The sequence below is a fragment of the Falco naumanni genome, chromosome 10, assembly GCF_017639655.2.
Source record: "Falco naumanni isolate bFalNau1 chromosome 10, bFalNau1.pat, whole genome shotgun sequence".
In the NCBI taxonomy this organism is placed as follows: Eukaryota; Metazoa; Chordata; class Aves; order Falconiformes; family Falconidae; genus Falco; species Falco naumanni.
The window spans coordinates 15,400,950-15,419,314 of NC_054063.1; positions in this window are offsets into that span (position 1 = coordinate 15,400,950).

An 18,365-nucleotide genomic window follows, 5' to 3' on the forward strand; every position below is an offset into this window, starting at 1 on the left:
CCTTGGTCTGCTGTGGTCCAAAACCAAATCTTTGAGTGGCATCCATAACTGTCCTGCAAGTACACAAGGCTTGCTTCAAGACTAATGTGCATACTGCTTCCTGTCAGACAGGGAACTGTAGGCTTTACCTGGATTTGAAGCTTGGTCACAGTATGGTTTTTGATTTCTTTAGCTGGTGGTGGGGCAGTTTAATACACAAAAAACTGTGGGAACAAAAGGCAAGCCTTTTGATTTTCTTCCCAGCTGACTGACCTGTCTCCTAGTCTACTTTTTTTTTTTTTGGTCCTCTGAAGCTTGAATTTATGGCCCCACCATAGTTCATCTTCTCTGAAAGGGATCATGTATGCTTTCTTCCTTCCTACTGCATTAGCCAGTGATTATGTACTATGTGTTGCAGTAAGATATTGACTGAAGTCCCTCCTGTTGAAATGGTAAGTGTACTCAGGTTTCTTGTCTCCTGAATAAATGCTTTATGTTGTTATTCAATAACTGAGGTCCAGCATCCTTTAAATGTGTTTTTTGATGAATTTGACTGTGTGAAAAATTAGGATTTTAATTACTTTGGATTCAGTGACTTAGGGTATGTCTATATGAAAGACTTTGTCAGGGTCTGTTTTAAAAGCAACCCTCCCAATAATCTCTTCTTTTACCATATCGTGTTTTCTGATGACAATGAAGTGGTAGATGTATTCAAGAGTTGTACCTAATATGATGTACCTAAGATGTACCTAATATGTACCTAATAATGACCATAGTCATTAATGAGTATTCAGGTTAAAGTTCCTCTGAAATAAAACTCTGGAAACTTCTATAGTGTGGATGTCAGTTCTCCAGCAAGAATTTTGCTCTATAGGTATGTTCTTGTTTTCTTGCCCAACCCGTGAATATGGACATAGCCTTTTGCTGAAGCTTTGACCCTCTTCTCCTTTACCACTGTTGAAACCTGGGGAAGGGGAAGGAAAGAAAACAAAAGATGACAACAAAATGTGGAATTAGGAAATAGATACCACTTAAGTGGACAAAAAAGCGCTGCTGACTGAGTTAGGTGAAGACATGGCTGTATAACTACCTGACACAATGTGGAAAAGAGAGAGAGAAATAGAAAGAGAAATAGGGAAATTATTCCCTCTTTCCATTAAATGGATTGTATGTCCTGTAAAATATACATGGTTAAATATAATGCTTTCAGTCCACTTCCAAAGGAGAAGAAACTGGCAAAAAAGATTTCCTAAGCAGCATTCATGGATGTGATTAGGGAACAGGAAACATTCTGCTCTCAAGGTCTTTGATTGATGAGAAAACCTGATTGGATTCTTGGATAGGAAGCATCCTCCTGGTGAACCTCATAAGGAATAGCTAGAAATCAGCTGCAATTACTGCAAAAGCAGGCTGGAGTGTTAGCACTGAGCTTAAGTAAGTAAGTAAGTATGTATACAAATAAATAAATAAGTAAATTGATGCTATCCTCCTCCCCCAGCCACGCACCTTGCTGTACTAGTAAAACAAAAATATGCTAAATGAGCCATGTTCATAAGTAATTATGGATTTATAGCTCTTTTAACTTTATTAAGGTACATCAGTAAAGGCAGAAAAATTTTTCAAAAACTCCCTTCTTAAATGTTGTTAGAGAACTTGTTTTTCATTATTCAGAAGGAATGGAAAAAAAAGCAGTGAGACTATTGAAAAGGAAATCTGAGAGGTTTGTGCTGTTAGTGCAAGGATGTTTCCAGAAAGGGAACTTTACCGGACAATTACCGAAGAATCTGGGCAGACAGGTAACCAGCTTGGGCTACTTAAGGTAATAGCATTATATATATTTTTCTAGTAGGTACCCTTACTCTACTGGTTACAGATAAGTTACATGGAAATATTCCATAATGTTGTTAGCTGTAGGTGCTGATAAAGTACACACATAAATAGCTGGGGTTAATATCTGAAGTGAGCTTTTTGGCTGAAGCTCAAGGATCAATTTTCTGTCCCGTTTGAAAGGCTGTGTGATTTAAAGGAGATATTTTAAGTGTGACCAGATTGTTGTTCTTCCAGGAAGGAAGAACAATAGATATTTATACTGTCAGCATTTTTTTAAAGCATTCTCAAAAACTTTGGGTTTTTTTCTGGGGAAAAGAAATTTAGGGTTTTGGTAAAAAAGAGAGTAGGATATCTAGCTGCGTGTGTCTTCAAGTTTGCCACCTTTGTATACTTGGCTTCATCATGTTTCTCTTTTGTGTGCCTGCCACACTTCCTCCCCAAGCTTATAGACATCTTTTTCTGAGATGCAACTCAATGTGATGCTTGTGCTATCAGAAAAGGAAGTTATTCCTATTTCTGAAGTGGTAATGGCATGCTAGTGTAAAGGAAGAAGAGATGAAGACCATGGATATATTCAAAGGAGGGGATTATGTTATGAAAATATATGCAGCAATAAAAAGCTACTGGGTGGCAATGTTTGGTAAGCTTTTTTATATCTTTAAAAAGTAAACACAGGTGGTATACTGGATACACACAGTATGGCTGTGCTTGTAAAAATGAAAAATATAATCATCAACAGTAAAGTTGGAATAGCAGTCATCAACGCAGCATCTTCACAAGGCAAGCTAATGAAATAGTTAAATTCTAATAAAGATTGCATACCAGACCACAAAATATAAACCCAATTGTTTAGTCTCTGAAAAGACCAAGAATGATGGTATTATTAAAGAACATCTGTCAGAGGCTTAACAAGTCTGGATCATTTTTAGTTACTCATTAAAGCCCCACATAATCTTAGAGAATTTAAGAAGAAAAACCAAACTAATCCTGTGCAAATTAAAGCAGGGAATGCTAGTATAATGAAATTTATACCCTTTAATGCAGCAGTTACTGGTAGAACAACAAAAGGTCACTGCTTTGTGTGTTTGTGTGGAGTAGTTCAGCTTTAGGTAAAACTTGCTTAACAATCGTAGTACAGAACTCTTTTAATGGGACGACTTCTGGACTACAGGTGCTTCTCACTCATTGTTAGACTTTTGCTAAGTTATTTAACACAGCTCTGGCCACCCAAACTATGCACATGGTAAAACTCCATCTCTTAGTCATTATCTGCAGCTTCCAATTCACAGCTCTAATCGGAAGCAAATCAGAATTATCTGTAGTATTTAGACTGAATGGGAACATCACTGTTCTCTGGCTTTTGAGAGGGACAGACAACACCCAGAATTGCAGAAGCTTTTTATCTAGAGAATGTTGTAGGTGTCTAAATTGCATTTTTGTGTGAAAGCAGATTATCACCGATAACAAGGTGATTTTTGCACTTTATTCACCAAAAATGAAGAAATAAAATGTGTTGTCTAGCTGTAGAAGTTAGACTGGTACTCAGTGAATTCAAAGTTCTGCTAGTTTGGGCTGCCAAATGTATTCTCCTCGTAAGTGGTTCTAAAAGAGTGACAATTGACAATAGTAATCCAGTCTGTCTTTTGACACACACAAACCTGGAGAGAAATAATTCATTTTTAACAGAAGAGCTCAGGGAAGGAATTTTCTGAACCTTGCTTTATACTTTGAAAAAAACACTGGTTTTCATCCCATTAAGAAATAATTATGAGTCAATAATATTGGCTGCATCTTGTATTAATTCACAGTAAGATAATGTGGACACCAATAAGTAATAATCGTTTTTCATTTGCTTCAGGTTAATTTTGAAAATATTAGAGGAGAAAAATTTTAAATCCCCTTCAATTAGGTATTTGGAAAAGCATGAGTGATGGATTTGGGGTGGGTTGGGGGTGTTGGTGTGTCTTTTCTTCTGTGCCCTGAAATTCTGATGCTGCTTGTTGGAAGAGCAGGCAGGCATTGTTAGAGGCAGGGTGGGACTTAGGCAGGCATGACTTGTGGGGAGACAACAGTGAGGCAGTTGTGACTCTGCTGGACAGAGTTTGGACCTGACGTTTGACATGAATGGCACAGCCAGCACGTGGTTTCAAATCTCCAATTTTCAATTACTTTCTTAAAATGAAATATCCATCAGTCTAAAGCTGTAGTATAAATTGTAAGACAGTCAATGCCAAATAACACAGGAAACAAGTCACCATAGCAACCACACCAAGCAAGATAATGAGATTCCACTGAGCAGGTACAAGATATGAAATGCTTTTTCATTCTTTGTTTTTGTGTTGTCTGGATATGTATCAGGAAGGAAACACTGTAGTAGCATGAGTTCCCTTACCAAAGACAAGTGTAAAAAAGGAAAGGTGAACCCTTCCATTTTGAAGAAGAAGTAACTCTTCAAAGAGAAATCTAGAGATGCTCAATGGTGGTCTAGATCTTTTCTGTGTACTGGGGAAGCCTGATGTTCTTACCGATCCTGCCTGGTTACAGACTTCGAGTATTTCTAGTGTCAATAATGTGGATCCTAGTTTTTTCCTAGTCCAAGTTGCCTAAATTGCCTCTTGGTCCCAGGCAAATCAACCCTCTGAGATGGAAGTGGAACATTCTTGGGATGGTTCATTTTAGGGTCTACCTTCCTGAAGGTAGTATACTCAAGAAGGAATCAATGTTGGTACTTTCTACCCTCTGCAGCCCCCCAGTGCTCTCCCAGCAGTTCTTCAGTGTATCTCTGTATGCTTTCCTGTTCTCAGAGCATTTTACAGTCACCTTCATACCCACTGCATGAAAGTACAACCTCAGATTCCTGTAATGCAGTCCTTACCTTTTATTTTTTTAAAAATCAGAGATAGAGAATCCCAATATCCTACTATTACCTAGTAAGCAGGCATCACATGGAGTACTGTGTTTTGACACTTCAAGTCTCCATAGATAATTTTACAGGTAGCCTGTGACTGCTCATCTGCCATGTTCATAGTTCATTGGGGTATTTTTGTGTCCTTTGTATGTCCGGACATATAAATTGAGGGTGGCTGCATACTGAGGACATCTTCCCCAGCATTTGATATGGAAGAGTTACTATTACTGTCTACAGAGATTTCAACCATAGTGCCTTCTTTTGGAAGCCTATCCTATCTTTCTACATGAGAAAATTAAATTGTTTCTTTGTTCAGTAATGACAGCAAGAGCTAACAGTGGCTTGATAATGATTGTTAATTCAATAGGTGATGTTTTCCTTCTCTCTTTCTTACCACACACTTCTCTCTTTCTTACCTGTGAAACAGTTTCTTAGGAGGCAAATGGAACCTATCTATAGGTAAAAGACAAGAGTTTCTAGTACTGTGGTGAACAGTAACAATGAAGTTTGAATCTCTGAAGTAGAAATGTAATCAATCATTCAATGATACAAAGAAATGCCTTTTGTCTCAGCATGTGAAAAAATATCTATATTCAGTCTGAAAGCCTTCTAACTTGATGTAATTTCCATTTGGCCCTGATCAAAAATGAAAGAAGACCATGTTAGAAAGCATTCTGCCAGCAGCCCACTGTTTGTGACGTGAAAGGTCTGGATTGAGCAGGTTTCCTAGCAAAATGGAAATTTGGCATGGAAGGTGTACATCTCAGTGTGACTGTAGGTCATATAAAAGTTTATAGCAGTCAAATGGTTCTAGCAAGATGCTCAAGCTAACAAATTGAGTTCTTCAGATTTATCTAGAAAGTGTTTAAAGGATAGTGCCATACCAAATGTATTCCAGCAAGCTTATCTTGATGAGTGATGGCAATTGCAGGCAAAAAGTGAACTTGCAATGCTGAAGAGAGATGCAAACCATCAAATAATTAAGTTATTGCTATGTTATGTTAATAAAAAAATATCTGGGAGTCAAAATCACTAGAAACTAACACAAAATCACAGAAAATAAACAGTTGTATAGCTTCCTGCATTCAGAAAGCCTAACAGCATGTTTGGGTAAAAGTCCCATGGCATTTACTGCAGCACTAGGGATGTTAGGGCATCTGTCTTGCCCAACTTAGTCCTATTAATGAATTCTTACCTTCATCTTTTTTGAATATTCATTTCTCAGTTTTCTTTATTGTGCAGTTGTCAATACATGTTAATTTGCCATGTTTAACTGCTTGTTAAACAGCAGGTGGTCATCCTGGTGATGGGTGAAAATATCTTTCAATCCCTTAGGAAACTTGTTATACCATGTAAGATTTGATTCTTTAATGAAATTATTTGAGTACACTGGCTTGAACGTGTTCCAGAAGAACAAATTTGGTTATAATCCTTACCATCTTCTGCCTCCCTTTCAATTGCTGTATTTTAATGTAATCTCTTGGAAATCTGAGGAAAATCTGTGTGTAATGGGTTCACACTTCATATCCCTGCTCAGTATTCTTGCTCCCATGTTGTAAAATGTATATGTTTCTGTGTACATATAAAACAAACTCATTTTCTCTCGTCTTCCTTTCTGAGTCTTTGCCTCACACCAGCCTTGGCTGAGCTCTACGAATAATATATGTTAGACAATTGTTGTAGCTGAATCAGCAGGGAGAGTATATCTAGGTTTAGAGGTGTGTTGGAATGGTGAATTTATATTTCTTTGACAGAGTGGCAAATTAAAAGGTGTGGAGAAAATGAAATTTAGAACATAGAGCAACTTTAATGTAGGTTCAGTTTGAAAAACTAAGCTATCTGAATGTTCCTTCAAGTGCCATAATTAATAGCAGCTTACATTTATATAGCACTTGTCGTCCTGAAGCACTTTCATGCATACATGCGATACATGCAGGAATTATTAGCCATCTTTGGAATGAAGAGGTGTTTGAGGGTCTTCTGGAGTGTGGAGAAGAGGAGATATTTTCATTCCATAATTTCAGCCGTAATGAAAAAGGCATTGACATTTCTGACTTAAAGGGAGTGCTTTTGAAAACCTGGTGCTTTATGTGGGCTCAAATTGGAAGGCTTTTGTTAATATTGTTTATTTTCTTACTTTGTCTTTAGACAGTTCAGCCAAGGGGAATCTCATCCAAATATCAATGCACAATGCAGCTTGCTTTATTTTGCAGAGAACAAAGGGCTGGGTAAATGTTGCAATAAACATTCTGGCTTATGTTTCTGTAGAAACTCAACTAGTATGTAGCCCACGAGGTCAGAGAAAATGGACATGTGCTAACTGTGTGTTTTGGTTAATGAGACTGACAAACTTAACAGGAAAAAGAGGGGAAGAAAACAAAATTTATTATGCTAAGAAGTCATGTGAAGTGTTAAGTACACAGAGCTGTTATATTGCTGGAAAACCTTACTAGCACATAAGATCCAACAGCTAAATTTTGAGAGCTGTAACAACTCAGAACTAAAGGGTCAGCTATGTCATTGAGTCTCATTGTTTCTACTAATGGACAGCAGTGGATAAGATGGTAAGTCTAGAAAGGTCTAGTTTCTCCTCCAGTCTTCCTTGTATACAACAAGAAATTATATACCTGGCATCACCTTAAACCAGTTAGATCTTCAGCAGTAAAGTGTAAGCCTAAAAATCAGGCACAGGAAAGAGGAGGAGAGGGAAAAAGAGACATTCTAGCTCCCTTGCTAGGGTTTAGTTATGACATCGAACATACTAGGTGAAGTACTCTGATGACTCTGTTGATGGCACTAAAATTTATTAATTGCTAGTTTCAATTAAAAGTAGTAAGGCTCTGTTTACTTTTGGAGCAGTTTCTGGCTTTTACCGAGACTGCAAGGATATTGTACAAAACCCTCAGTGAAACAGCATTCTGGCAGCAGCGTTGCATATCCCACCTCTTTCAGAAAGAGTCCTATCCCAAATCCCCCCAAAAAGGCATGAAAAATAATATGTATTTTGTGACTTTTCAGACTCAGATGAACATGTGCACAAGGAACTATCAGTGAAAACATCAGATATATAAAACCAGTTGATAATCTCAAGAATTCACAAAGGTGTATGAGTACTCTGGTTGTTAGAAGGTGACAACATAGTCTTGCAGATCTACTCTACCTCTTTTTTTCTTACATGGGACCAGGAAAACCATAAAGCAACACAGAAAATTTGTAGGGGAATGATTAAAGAGAACAATAACTTTTAACTTTATTGTGGCAAAAATACTTGCCTTGACCTTGTCATCACTGAAGTTTTAGCCTGATATTCTTTCACCTTGACTAAGGCCTTCTCTGTGCTGGTAATGTAACTAGTGAACTTCCAGTTGTCTCTAACCTTCTGACAGAAAAATTACACATGATGAAGTTTCAGGATTATTTAACTATTTTTCACTTTTAAGCTCTGTGTTGATGATTGTTGTACTTCTTCTGAGGTAGTCTTTGGCAGCCTTCTTAAAGTTTGACAGTTTTTTTTATAAAAAAATATTCTGAAAAACAAATGAGTTTGTTCTTCAGGCATTTTTTATTTCTCCCTCTCCTGGGTGTTGTTTAATTACATTATTCATCTCAGTAAAAGTCATAATAGAAGATCTCTGATCTCTTAGGAGTAAACAACAACCAAGAGGCAGGTGTCTTATGCACGCACAGATCAATGTATGTGTTAATCTGTAGCTAGCTATTTTATCATTTGTGAGCAGAAATACCTGAAAGTATAGTCATAATGAAGATCAAGTGAGGGGAATTTTCTTGTGCTGGCAAAATCACAGCATGTAGAAAATATACTAAGATGGATCCTTTAAATTGCTGTAAATTCCATTACATTTCAGGGAAGATAATGACATCATGAAATTGGGTTAGATATGGCACTGGAAGAGATAGCGATCTTATCACTGGAGCCTGAATGGTTTTATTTGAACCCATTTATCATTCTCATTAAAATCACTGTAATGAGAAAGAAGCTCTGTTCTATTTACAATCTTTCATGTCAGTCTGTACCATGCAGCATGTTAGAAAGCAGCAAACCACAATACTGCCTCTGTTTTCCCTGTTGCTTGCTTACTGAACAAAAGAAGGGAAGAGCGATGGGGCGCTGCAGTGAATGTATGTTCTAGATCTGCACTGAGGAGATGAAATGGTGGGGTGTGGGCTGATAGCTGACAAAATAAAGGGTTAAATATATGACTAATGACATTGAAATCTTTCTTCCCTCTCAGTACTTTATCTAAGAGTGTCACGCTGGTGTGAAAAGTGCAAAGGAGAGAGCACTGGAGGATGAAGTCTCTCCTTTGCAGAAAAAAATAACAGATCCTGCAGAAGGAATATAAAGTTTCACGTGATGTCCTGCTGGGGACAAGCCAATGATGCAGCATGAGATGAATCGCTTACTTTAATATCCAAATATGCCCAGCTTCAACTTCAGCATAACCAAATGCAATATTATGCATCTAGGAGCAGTGAATGTAGGTCAGATTGTCAGATTGAGGAACTGTGCTCAATACAGTTTTGCCTCTGGAAAAGACTTTCAGGTCATACTGGGTAATCTACCAGTCATGAGCTCCCTGTGCAAAGCTCTGGCTATGAGAACACACATGTTGAGAGGGTTTATGAAGAAGGAACTTTCTTTTTGGAATTAGGAAATATTACCTGTGTGTATGGCATTAGTGAAATTGCTGTTGGGCTGTTACGTCCAGTTCTGTTGTCTGGAAGGATGCAGAAGCTGCTTCAGCGAAACCTAGAAAAGCACAATCTGTCAAAGAGAACTTTAAAAGGTGGCTTGATCGCATCTGTGTATTGCATGGAGAAAAACTTCAGCTGATTGCAAGTGCAGCATAATCTAATGGCTAGAAGTTGATGTCAGACAAAACTCAGGTAGAAATTACACTCATATTTGTAAATCAGTTTATGAAGGTAAAAAAGCTACTGCAAGACCTTATTCTAAGACAGGTGATTTTTCTAGAGACTTGTGATCCTCAGTGATCTTTTTGGAAATATAAATTTATTCCTTATCTAGAAATTAGCATAAGCGATAGTTATATGTCATGTATTATGCAAGAACATAGGTTATTTGAGTGCTAGTAGGTGGTCCCTCTTGTCTTCAAAATGTCTGTCATTAAATTTACGTCTCTGCAAGGACCAATTGTAGGTGCAAGATGCTATAATATCATGATGTAAAATCAATGCTTGTACTGACATTAAGGACTGGTGTGAAATCTGTGCATGAAATGGACACCTACCCATTTAGAGTGCAATGAAAATCTAGCAGTGTCTTTTCACATTAGGCCACTGAATAACTATTTGACTGCATGTCTAAGAACTCTTGTATTTAAGTTTTCCTGTTAAGTGCTCAGTGCACTTGGGGAAATGGGCACAAAATGTCATATGTGTTATAAAGACAAATAGACTGGAACATAAGATTATGCTATTTTAGGCCACAGAGTAATAATATCAGTAGAAACATGAAGAACAGAGCTCCAGGAACATGACTCCAAGTCATTCAGTCATCCCATAAAAAAACTTTAAGCCAGCTGCATATTTCTTGAATATGATATTGTCCAGGTTAAGAGAGTTTCTAGTTCCTGAGAAATCCTTCTTTGCTGGCGAAGAGCTGAGGGGTCAATACATACACTTCTACATGCCTTGAGTTACCTAGTGCCTTCTGAGGACAGGCATTTCAATGGCAGTGCTGCTTGTTGCTTTGTTTTGGAAAAGATCTGCAGCAGTTTATTACCTGTATGATTTCATATAAATATAATGCAAATATCTATTTAAAACACTGTGAAGAAATGTGATAGGAAATATTTTACTTTGCACATTTATAATTTTATTTGGTCAAGAAAGGTTCATGTGTGTGCATATAAGGGAAGGAGAAATTTTGCTGGTACCATGGCAACTATCTCTCCTTATTTTATAGAGTGAAATCTTGTAGCTTTTTTCGTTGTAATAGAGTAATTTTGTCTCTTCCTCCCAACCCCCGCCCCCCCCCCCCCCCCCCCAAGAAAAGTAGATTTTTTTAGGCTGATTCTGCTTTCCCCACTTTCTACCATCTTTCTCAGTGAACATCTCAGTTTCCTTCACGTACATCACATAACCCTGGACAGTTTGAAAGGCCTATTTAAAAGATAGACTTAAATGAAAAGTGGTCAAAACCAAAAGCATTGCATTTCTACCTCATGAACATGGATCTTGCTTTTTTGAATTTCCCTTTAAGATAATTAATATGTTATACTATACAGAACAAAAGCATAGGAGAAAGAAGGCTAAACATAACTCTAGGTGGCTGACAGTCAAGGATCAAGTGCAAAGTGAATGGTGTTATAGTGTATGGTGTTACTGTTGTATAAAATATTCTGCTTATTGAATAGTTTATCTAGAAATACAGAGCTATTACTCATAGAGGGAGCTCAAATTCTGGCTTCAAACAAGCTGTGTCAAGCATAAAACTAGGCAATAGTACCAATAATTTCAAAGATCTGTGGGAATAAAATTCCATTAAGAAAATAAGTGGTGGTTAGTTGCTATTCCAGGTTTCTAAAAATTTCCCTGGGATTCACCTTTGTCGAAGAGTATATGTCTGAACTTCACAGTAATAAGGAAATTTAGTAATGACTCAAAGTGGAAGTTTTCTAACAAGAATATACCCTTCCCTTCAATTATAGGCATATTACATAATGTTATAATTCTTTCTATTTATACACAACTGCATCTTCCTTAACCAGAGAAACTGGACTCCTAGTTGAAAATTATTCCTACTCTTGTTCTTTTACAGTTTTACAGTCTGCATTTGAGCCTGAAAGGCAAGAAATGACCATGCTTGTTTTGACATGACTTCTACTATCTTGTTAATTCAGCTGCTGTATACGTATTATATGCAGGTTTATATACTTTCTTGGATTGAATTTCTGAATACATTACTAGTTTTTATTTCCAGTATAATTAGCTGCTCCACTACATTTGCAGTACTTTCTGAGTCGATGGTACAGAGAGAGGATGGGGTGGCTGGAAAAGCATATTGTAGCTTTACTAGGAGAAACTTATACTGAATTCATTTAGCCTGTGTAAGTGAAAGGCTAATCTGATTCAGTATGGAGTTGTGTAAAGCTTAACATTTCTTAAAATATCCTCTTACTCTTGCCAGTAGATTTGAAATGGGAAAGGATGAGTGTAATATAGAGATCAGCCTGAAAAGTAAATATGAGGAGGAAGCCATTAACAATGGATAAGGCACAAAACACAGATGCTGAGATATCAGTCAGTCTCATAAAAATTTCCACAGTTTACAATGAACGCTGCGTGGTAAAAGAAAAAAAGTAAAATTAAAAGAATATTTCCCCTGCGGGTTATAAACTACATGCATTTCTTTAAGTGAGGAACTTAAAAAATGCTATGGATTATAAACCCGTCCATCTGTACGTTGTGGCTGAAGGCAGGCATACGTGCTTCAGAGCCACTGCGGTCCTGGGCAGAGGAAAGGGTGTACCACTGAGACACCAGGAAGCTTTCCACTTGGAGAGAAACAAAAATGTTTTCTAATTAGAGTTGAAAACCTTGCTCCAAAAGGGTCATTATTTATGGTGAAAGTCACCCATGTGTAAAGGGCTGATGCACCACTGAAGTCCCCGTGTGAAGCTTTAATGGGATTTAAGTTGTTGTATAGGCCTTGAGAATTTTCTAGTAAACATATTGAGCATCTGCTGCACAAATTCAATGTTGGAGAAAGAACCAGAATGATTGAACTGAATAAAATAATGCATTCTCAGCTATTGTTCCTGATTTTCAAGTGCAACGTTGTACAAATAAGATAACAGCCAGATATTGGCTCGAGGCCATTACCAATAATGTCTCTGTCAAAGAGAGTATATGTATCATGTTATGATGAAATACACTCATTTTCATTTTCAAATATTAATTTCTTCCCATACATCATTGAATTTAGGAAACAATGTTGTAAGTCAGCATCAAAATGTCTGTGCAAATGATAATCTAGTATTTCTTCATTTGTAAATTACTCTGTTTGGATTAAGACCTGCGCTTTCCAATTGCCTATCACAATACACTAATTATTAGATTGAATGCCTCCTGCTTAATAAAGTATTAAAAAATGTAATGATTATCTATATTTAGTCAGTTCTTCTACTGCATCATGCATTACCTTGATTAAAATTAATTTGAGGGAAGAAACTGAATGGGTTTTAATTACCTTGAATTGTGACAATTACCTAGAGTATATTCTGTAACTGTAATTCACAAACAGTGTCTGGAGTAAGGGCTGGGACACTGACTGTTGTGTCTTTCACTGCCTGTGTTGATTTATTTCAGGCAAAAGAACTTGTTTTGAATGCTCCTTCATTTATGGTAGTGATTTTTCTCTGTTGATAAAGCTGTTGAAGAACAGCTATATTTTTCTCAAAATTTGACATTAGCAATTAATTTTTTGCTATCCTCAAGTAAAAAATGAGATGTTACTCAATGTTTAGAGTTCTGTTCTGGGAATGATGATTGTAGAGATCTATTTCAGCTTTTCTCCAGGCATTTAAGTTACTTAAGACATAAGTTTTAAATGTCTTCTGTTGCTGAGTACCTAAAAAGAGACTTCTGGGATTAACTGGTTTTTGGAGATGTTAAGAATAGCCACTTGTTTACTGAAGCTATGCCTGTGTTCAGCAAATGATGTGGACTGCAGGCAGCAGCTCAGTGGAACAGAGGAGCTAACATCCGTGCTGTTTGAATTTCAGGAGGTTTTACTTCACAGTAGCCTAATTTGGGGTCCCATGGAAGGAATGCACATAGGTGGTTTAATGTTGCTAGGTGTCCTCCTGGAGTACATCTTCGGATTTATTTCCACCTGAAGAAGGACCAATTCATGCAGTCCAAAACCACGTTGCAGTGAGAATGAAAGAGCAGTAAATGGGGATATTTAACAGATTGACATTAAATTTGCTGTCCTGATGTAAGCTAAAAGGCTAATGCAGATGTGCCATATGTTATATATTTCTCACCAAGTAAAAGAGTATTAGTGCAGTACAGTGTACTGCTACTGCAGAAAAAGCTACTATCACTTCAGGTTTAGTGGCGGAGGTTTTTATTTTTGTGCTCAAGGTCTTTTTCTTATAAGGTTGTTATAGGCAACATAAGCTGGTTTAGAATGGCAAAATGTTTGAAAACAGATAGCATTTTCATCAGACTTACTGGCGGAGTTCGAAAGCAGACACTTTTTTTGGCATATAGTGCTTTATCAGGTCATATTTGAAGATATAAGTGTTCAACCCTAGGGACCCAGTTTTTTGTAAGTACTGTACACTGGTAGTTTTCATTGTCTTAAAGTGGATCTGCTGGTGTCAATTATTGCTAAAAGGTAGTGCAAAAGCACTTGAGATTGCACCCAAGGCATGAGGGAAGCATTTTGAAGACATGGGTATAAACACCTTGAGACAGAAGTGCTTCCTACAAAAAAAGAATCTTACTGAGCAAAATACTTTAGTTTAGAGCAGCACCTTTCTGTCTTCAGAAAGAATGTGAGTAGTCCAAAATATTCTGGTTTTTATTTTTAATTGCATCACACATTTACCAAATCACTATAATTTAAATGAACTATGAATCTAGTTTAATCTAGTTACTTCACCTCACAGTAAACCTGCAGCCTCTTAATCAGCAAAAGATTGTGTTTACCCCAGGGTTATTTTGAAGAGATGTTTATGGTATGTTAATGCACTGTACCAGCCAATCGATGAAAACAAATGTGATTCTGTATATATATTTAAAAAAGAAGCAGAGAACGTGTGACCAGTATTTGCAAGTAAACCCATTCAAGAATATACAAAGAAAATCAGAAGTCTCAGTTTTCTTATATAGTTGCAATTATCACAGTCATGGCAGTTGTATAAAACTGAGTTGTGGCTCTGAATTACCATAAGCTTAGGGGAAAAAGGGCATATTAAGTAGAAGCAACATAAGGAATGAAAATGGGGGAAAAACAAGGAAGTTGCAAATAACAAAGTGGATAGAAAAAAGAACTTGGGGGACCATATCCAATAATAACTTAAAATATGGTTAATAATAATGAAACAGAAGGCTACTAAGAAATCTGATTTGCTGACTTCTAGTACATTTAAATTAGGGCAAGAATGAGAAGTAGCAGGGGAACTCCCCCACACTTTTCATTAATAAAATAATCTGATGAAGTAGGTGGGTGAATTAGAGAATACCCTTACATTAACATTAGAAAAAGTCCCCTAGAGGTATAAAATGAGCATGATAAGGTGAAGATGAAATATGCTAAATAGGTAACTCTTTGAATCTCCTGTGTTCATCTTTGTTGAGGTGAACAGAATACTACTCGTGTAGCAAAAGCAGTTTGGATTAAATGTGTGCCGATAACAAAGATCAGATAGGAAAAAGTTTTGTCAGCTGAAAATCCATAGTGCTAATTTACCCAAAGAGATGAACGCCCTATAAACATCAGTTCTCTAGGCAATGTTTGATTATTTTTGATGAATATCTACACACTGTCTATACAAGTAGCAGGTTTTAAATATTTTTCAGCTAGTTAGTTCTAGTCAAAGTTACAATTACCATACTTTGAGCTTCATTCAAGTTGTCTTAAGCTGAAAATTTTGGATTTGAATATATTTCTATTTCTGTAATCTCTGAAAACATCAAAATAGCTAAGTCTACTATCCACAGTATTTCAGTGAAACACTTCCAGTGTCCACAGTTCCATATAGAAATTGTTATATTGTGTTTGTTGTGTAAATCTTTTTAAAAAAGTACTGTTCGCCTTATGATATAATTCTCTAATATGGAGAACCACAAAGAGCATAGGCATTTATCATAATTTTATCAGCCTCATATTTTTGAATTTTTGACTTCTATAATTTCTATTTGAATAATAGAAAAGATGTCTCAAAAAAAGGTTTGCCTTTTGTCTGTGTTAATTATTATTTAAATTATAGTATCACGTTTTATATTATTCGGTATAGGGACATGTGAAAAAGATACCACTTTGTCTTGAGAGCTTGTGAATTGGGATTTATTTCTGGGTTCAGTAAGTGCTATTACATTATCAACTTTGTGCATGCCATTCCTCTTGAGAAAATATATAATACCTTTTATTGCTGTGAGACGCTCAGAGTTCTCCAAAGTATGATGCGTTGTGCCGATGTGTAGTATTTTTATTACTTTAAGTGGAGGAGATCTTATATCAAAAGAAAATCTAAACTGTTTTTTTGACGTTACCTTATACCAATATTCACAAATAGTTCAATACAAGATCTTTTTACCTAAAGCAGAGTGGAAATTAAACAAAGTGACAACAAGGCTTAGAAACAATCAGCAATAAGAACTCAGATTATTTTTTTTAAATTGTATTCTCATTTTAATGTCTTTGTTTTCAGATATTAACAACATATCAGACTGAGGAAAAGGCAGAACAAGACCAAGAGAGTTCTGTGTATTTTTAATGACCATAGGCTCCATTAAATTAAATAGAAGCATTATATGCAGCTAGTGGTAGATAAAGATCTAATTACTTTAGGCAATGTGCTCATATCAGTGAAAGGAATTATGAACGCAAAGATAAGATATAAATATTGAAGTTGATAGAATGCTGTGATCCTTTTGGGAAATTCTGATATTACCTTATGTTGTGGTAGCTCCCTGATACTTAATAGGAATAGTACCTCAGAAACAAAGAAGTGTGTCTGTCTTGTCCAATGGAACTCCATAGCCGTTCTGCTGCTTTACTGATTATTAGAAATTCCTATTTACTTTTCTTCCATGCACCTCTCAGTAGCCAAAATAGCAACTGAAGTTGAATATTTTAAAGGTCATGGCCCAAGTTGCTACCAAATAGTGATAAAAGAAGCAACAGAAGCCCATTTTCTCCTTTGAGCACTTGTCAACTTTTGACACAGCCATGGAGAAATGATGTGAACAGAAGCAGGCCAGATCGAATCAGATGGACACAGTCTAAGCTAGAGGTAGAATATGGCTCCCGACATTTAAAAGAAATACTATATGGGAATGGAGTTTTCTCAAGTGCTGGAGGAGAGAATGAAAAAAAAGATAAAGCTTGTGCTTCCCTAAACCCTCAGACCTTGTAGAATTTATGGTAGGGAAGAGAAAAGGTCTGTATGTGAAAACTAGAAAAGGCTGTCTCCCTTTTTTTTTTTTTTTTTTTGTTTTGTTTTGTTTAATTGCTTTCATTGAATATTACAGTGAGTAAGCCCAGACGTATCAATAGTCATGGAAACAATTTTGGAATTACACAGAGCACAGGAAAAGCTTGCTCAAAGTATTCCTGTGGGGAAAAAAGGATTCTAAAAATTGTGTTCTGCTTGGAGAATGGAAGCCTATGAATAAGTTATGTGATCTGCAAATTAATGAATTGCACGGTCTAGGCCAAGAATTTCTCATGAAATGTTGATGAGTCATGAGTAAAATGGAGAAAATAGCAGCGTTCGTATAGCCACATGCCAGTAATTTTTCTAACATTACAAATTCTCATATGTCCTGAAATTTTGCCTAAGTCTTATTGGCCTGTACTGAGCCCAAGTATGACATGTTGTACCAGAGAGCTTCTCACACCGGAGCTGAACTTGTTCCAATATCTTCTGGAATTTGATCTTGCTTTCTTTTGATTTCCATTTTAGTAGTCTCAAGCACAGTGCCAAGACTACTTAGTTTTAGCCACCACCGTGCTATGTTCTACTTGTGCTCAAACTTTTGCAAAGTATGCATTTTAAGAATGAATTTCCTTCCAATTTTTTTTCCCCACAAGCTTCGATATATAACTCAGTGAAGTTAGAAACATGCTACATTAACAACTGGGTCTTAGTATTTCCTACCATGTGCAGTATACCTTCCCTTGTGCTTTTAATCTCCTTCATCAAAAACACTGAAGGAAATACGGAATATTTAAGTATTGTAGGCATTATAATACCAACATCATATTCAGATAATTAAATCTCTTCTTCACTGAGGTTTAAGATCCTGCCAAATAGCTCATCACTTGTCTGTAGTTAATATACAAAAGGTGCACTTCTCAATGCTGAAATACTTTGTGTGCCCATGCTTCAAGTCAGTTTAAGCCATTCCAAATTTTATTGCTCTCCTGCTTTGTTTTGACTGTTCCTCTCTCTATGACTCATGGAATGCAGTGCCCTCCATGCCTGCTCCTTCATTCTGTTGGCTGAGTGCCCTCCATGCCTGCTCCTTCATTCTGATGGCTGACAGTTTCATTTGGTAATGTTATGTGCAAAGGTAGTAGTCATTTTGCTGTAACCCTTTATTCTTTTTTTCCTTGGCCACTAATTTACCCATGTTCTTCATCAACAGCAATGTACTTACTAACTTCTTTAGTAATCTGCTTACTTGTCATTAATACTTTGTGAGCATAATTCTTAATTATACCATACCAGCTTGAAATATGAACTGTTTGTGGTTCCATTTTGCTTGTCCTTTTAGTATGCTAATGCTTACAAGAATTTTGCATGCATGTTTAAAGCCTCCATGGTAAGTGCTTGCTATGGACATAAAGCTTGAGAGTCTGAAATGTCATGACTTGGCTATCCAATTGTTGTATGGGTAGAAAGGAAAATCTAAGTGGAAGCTC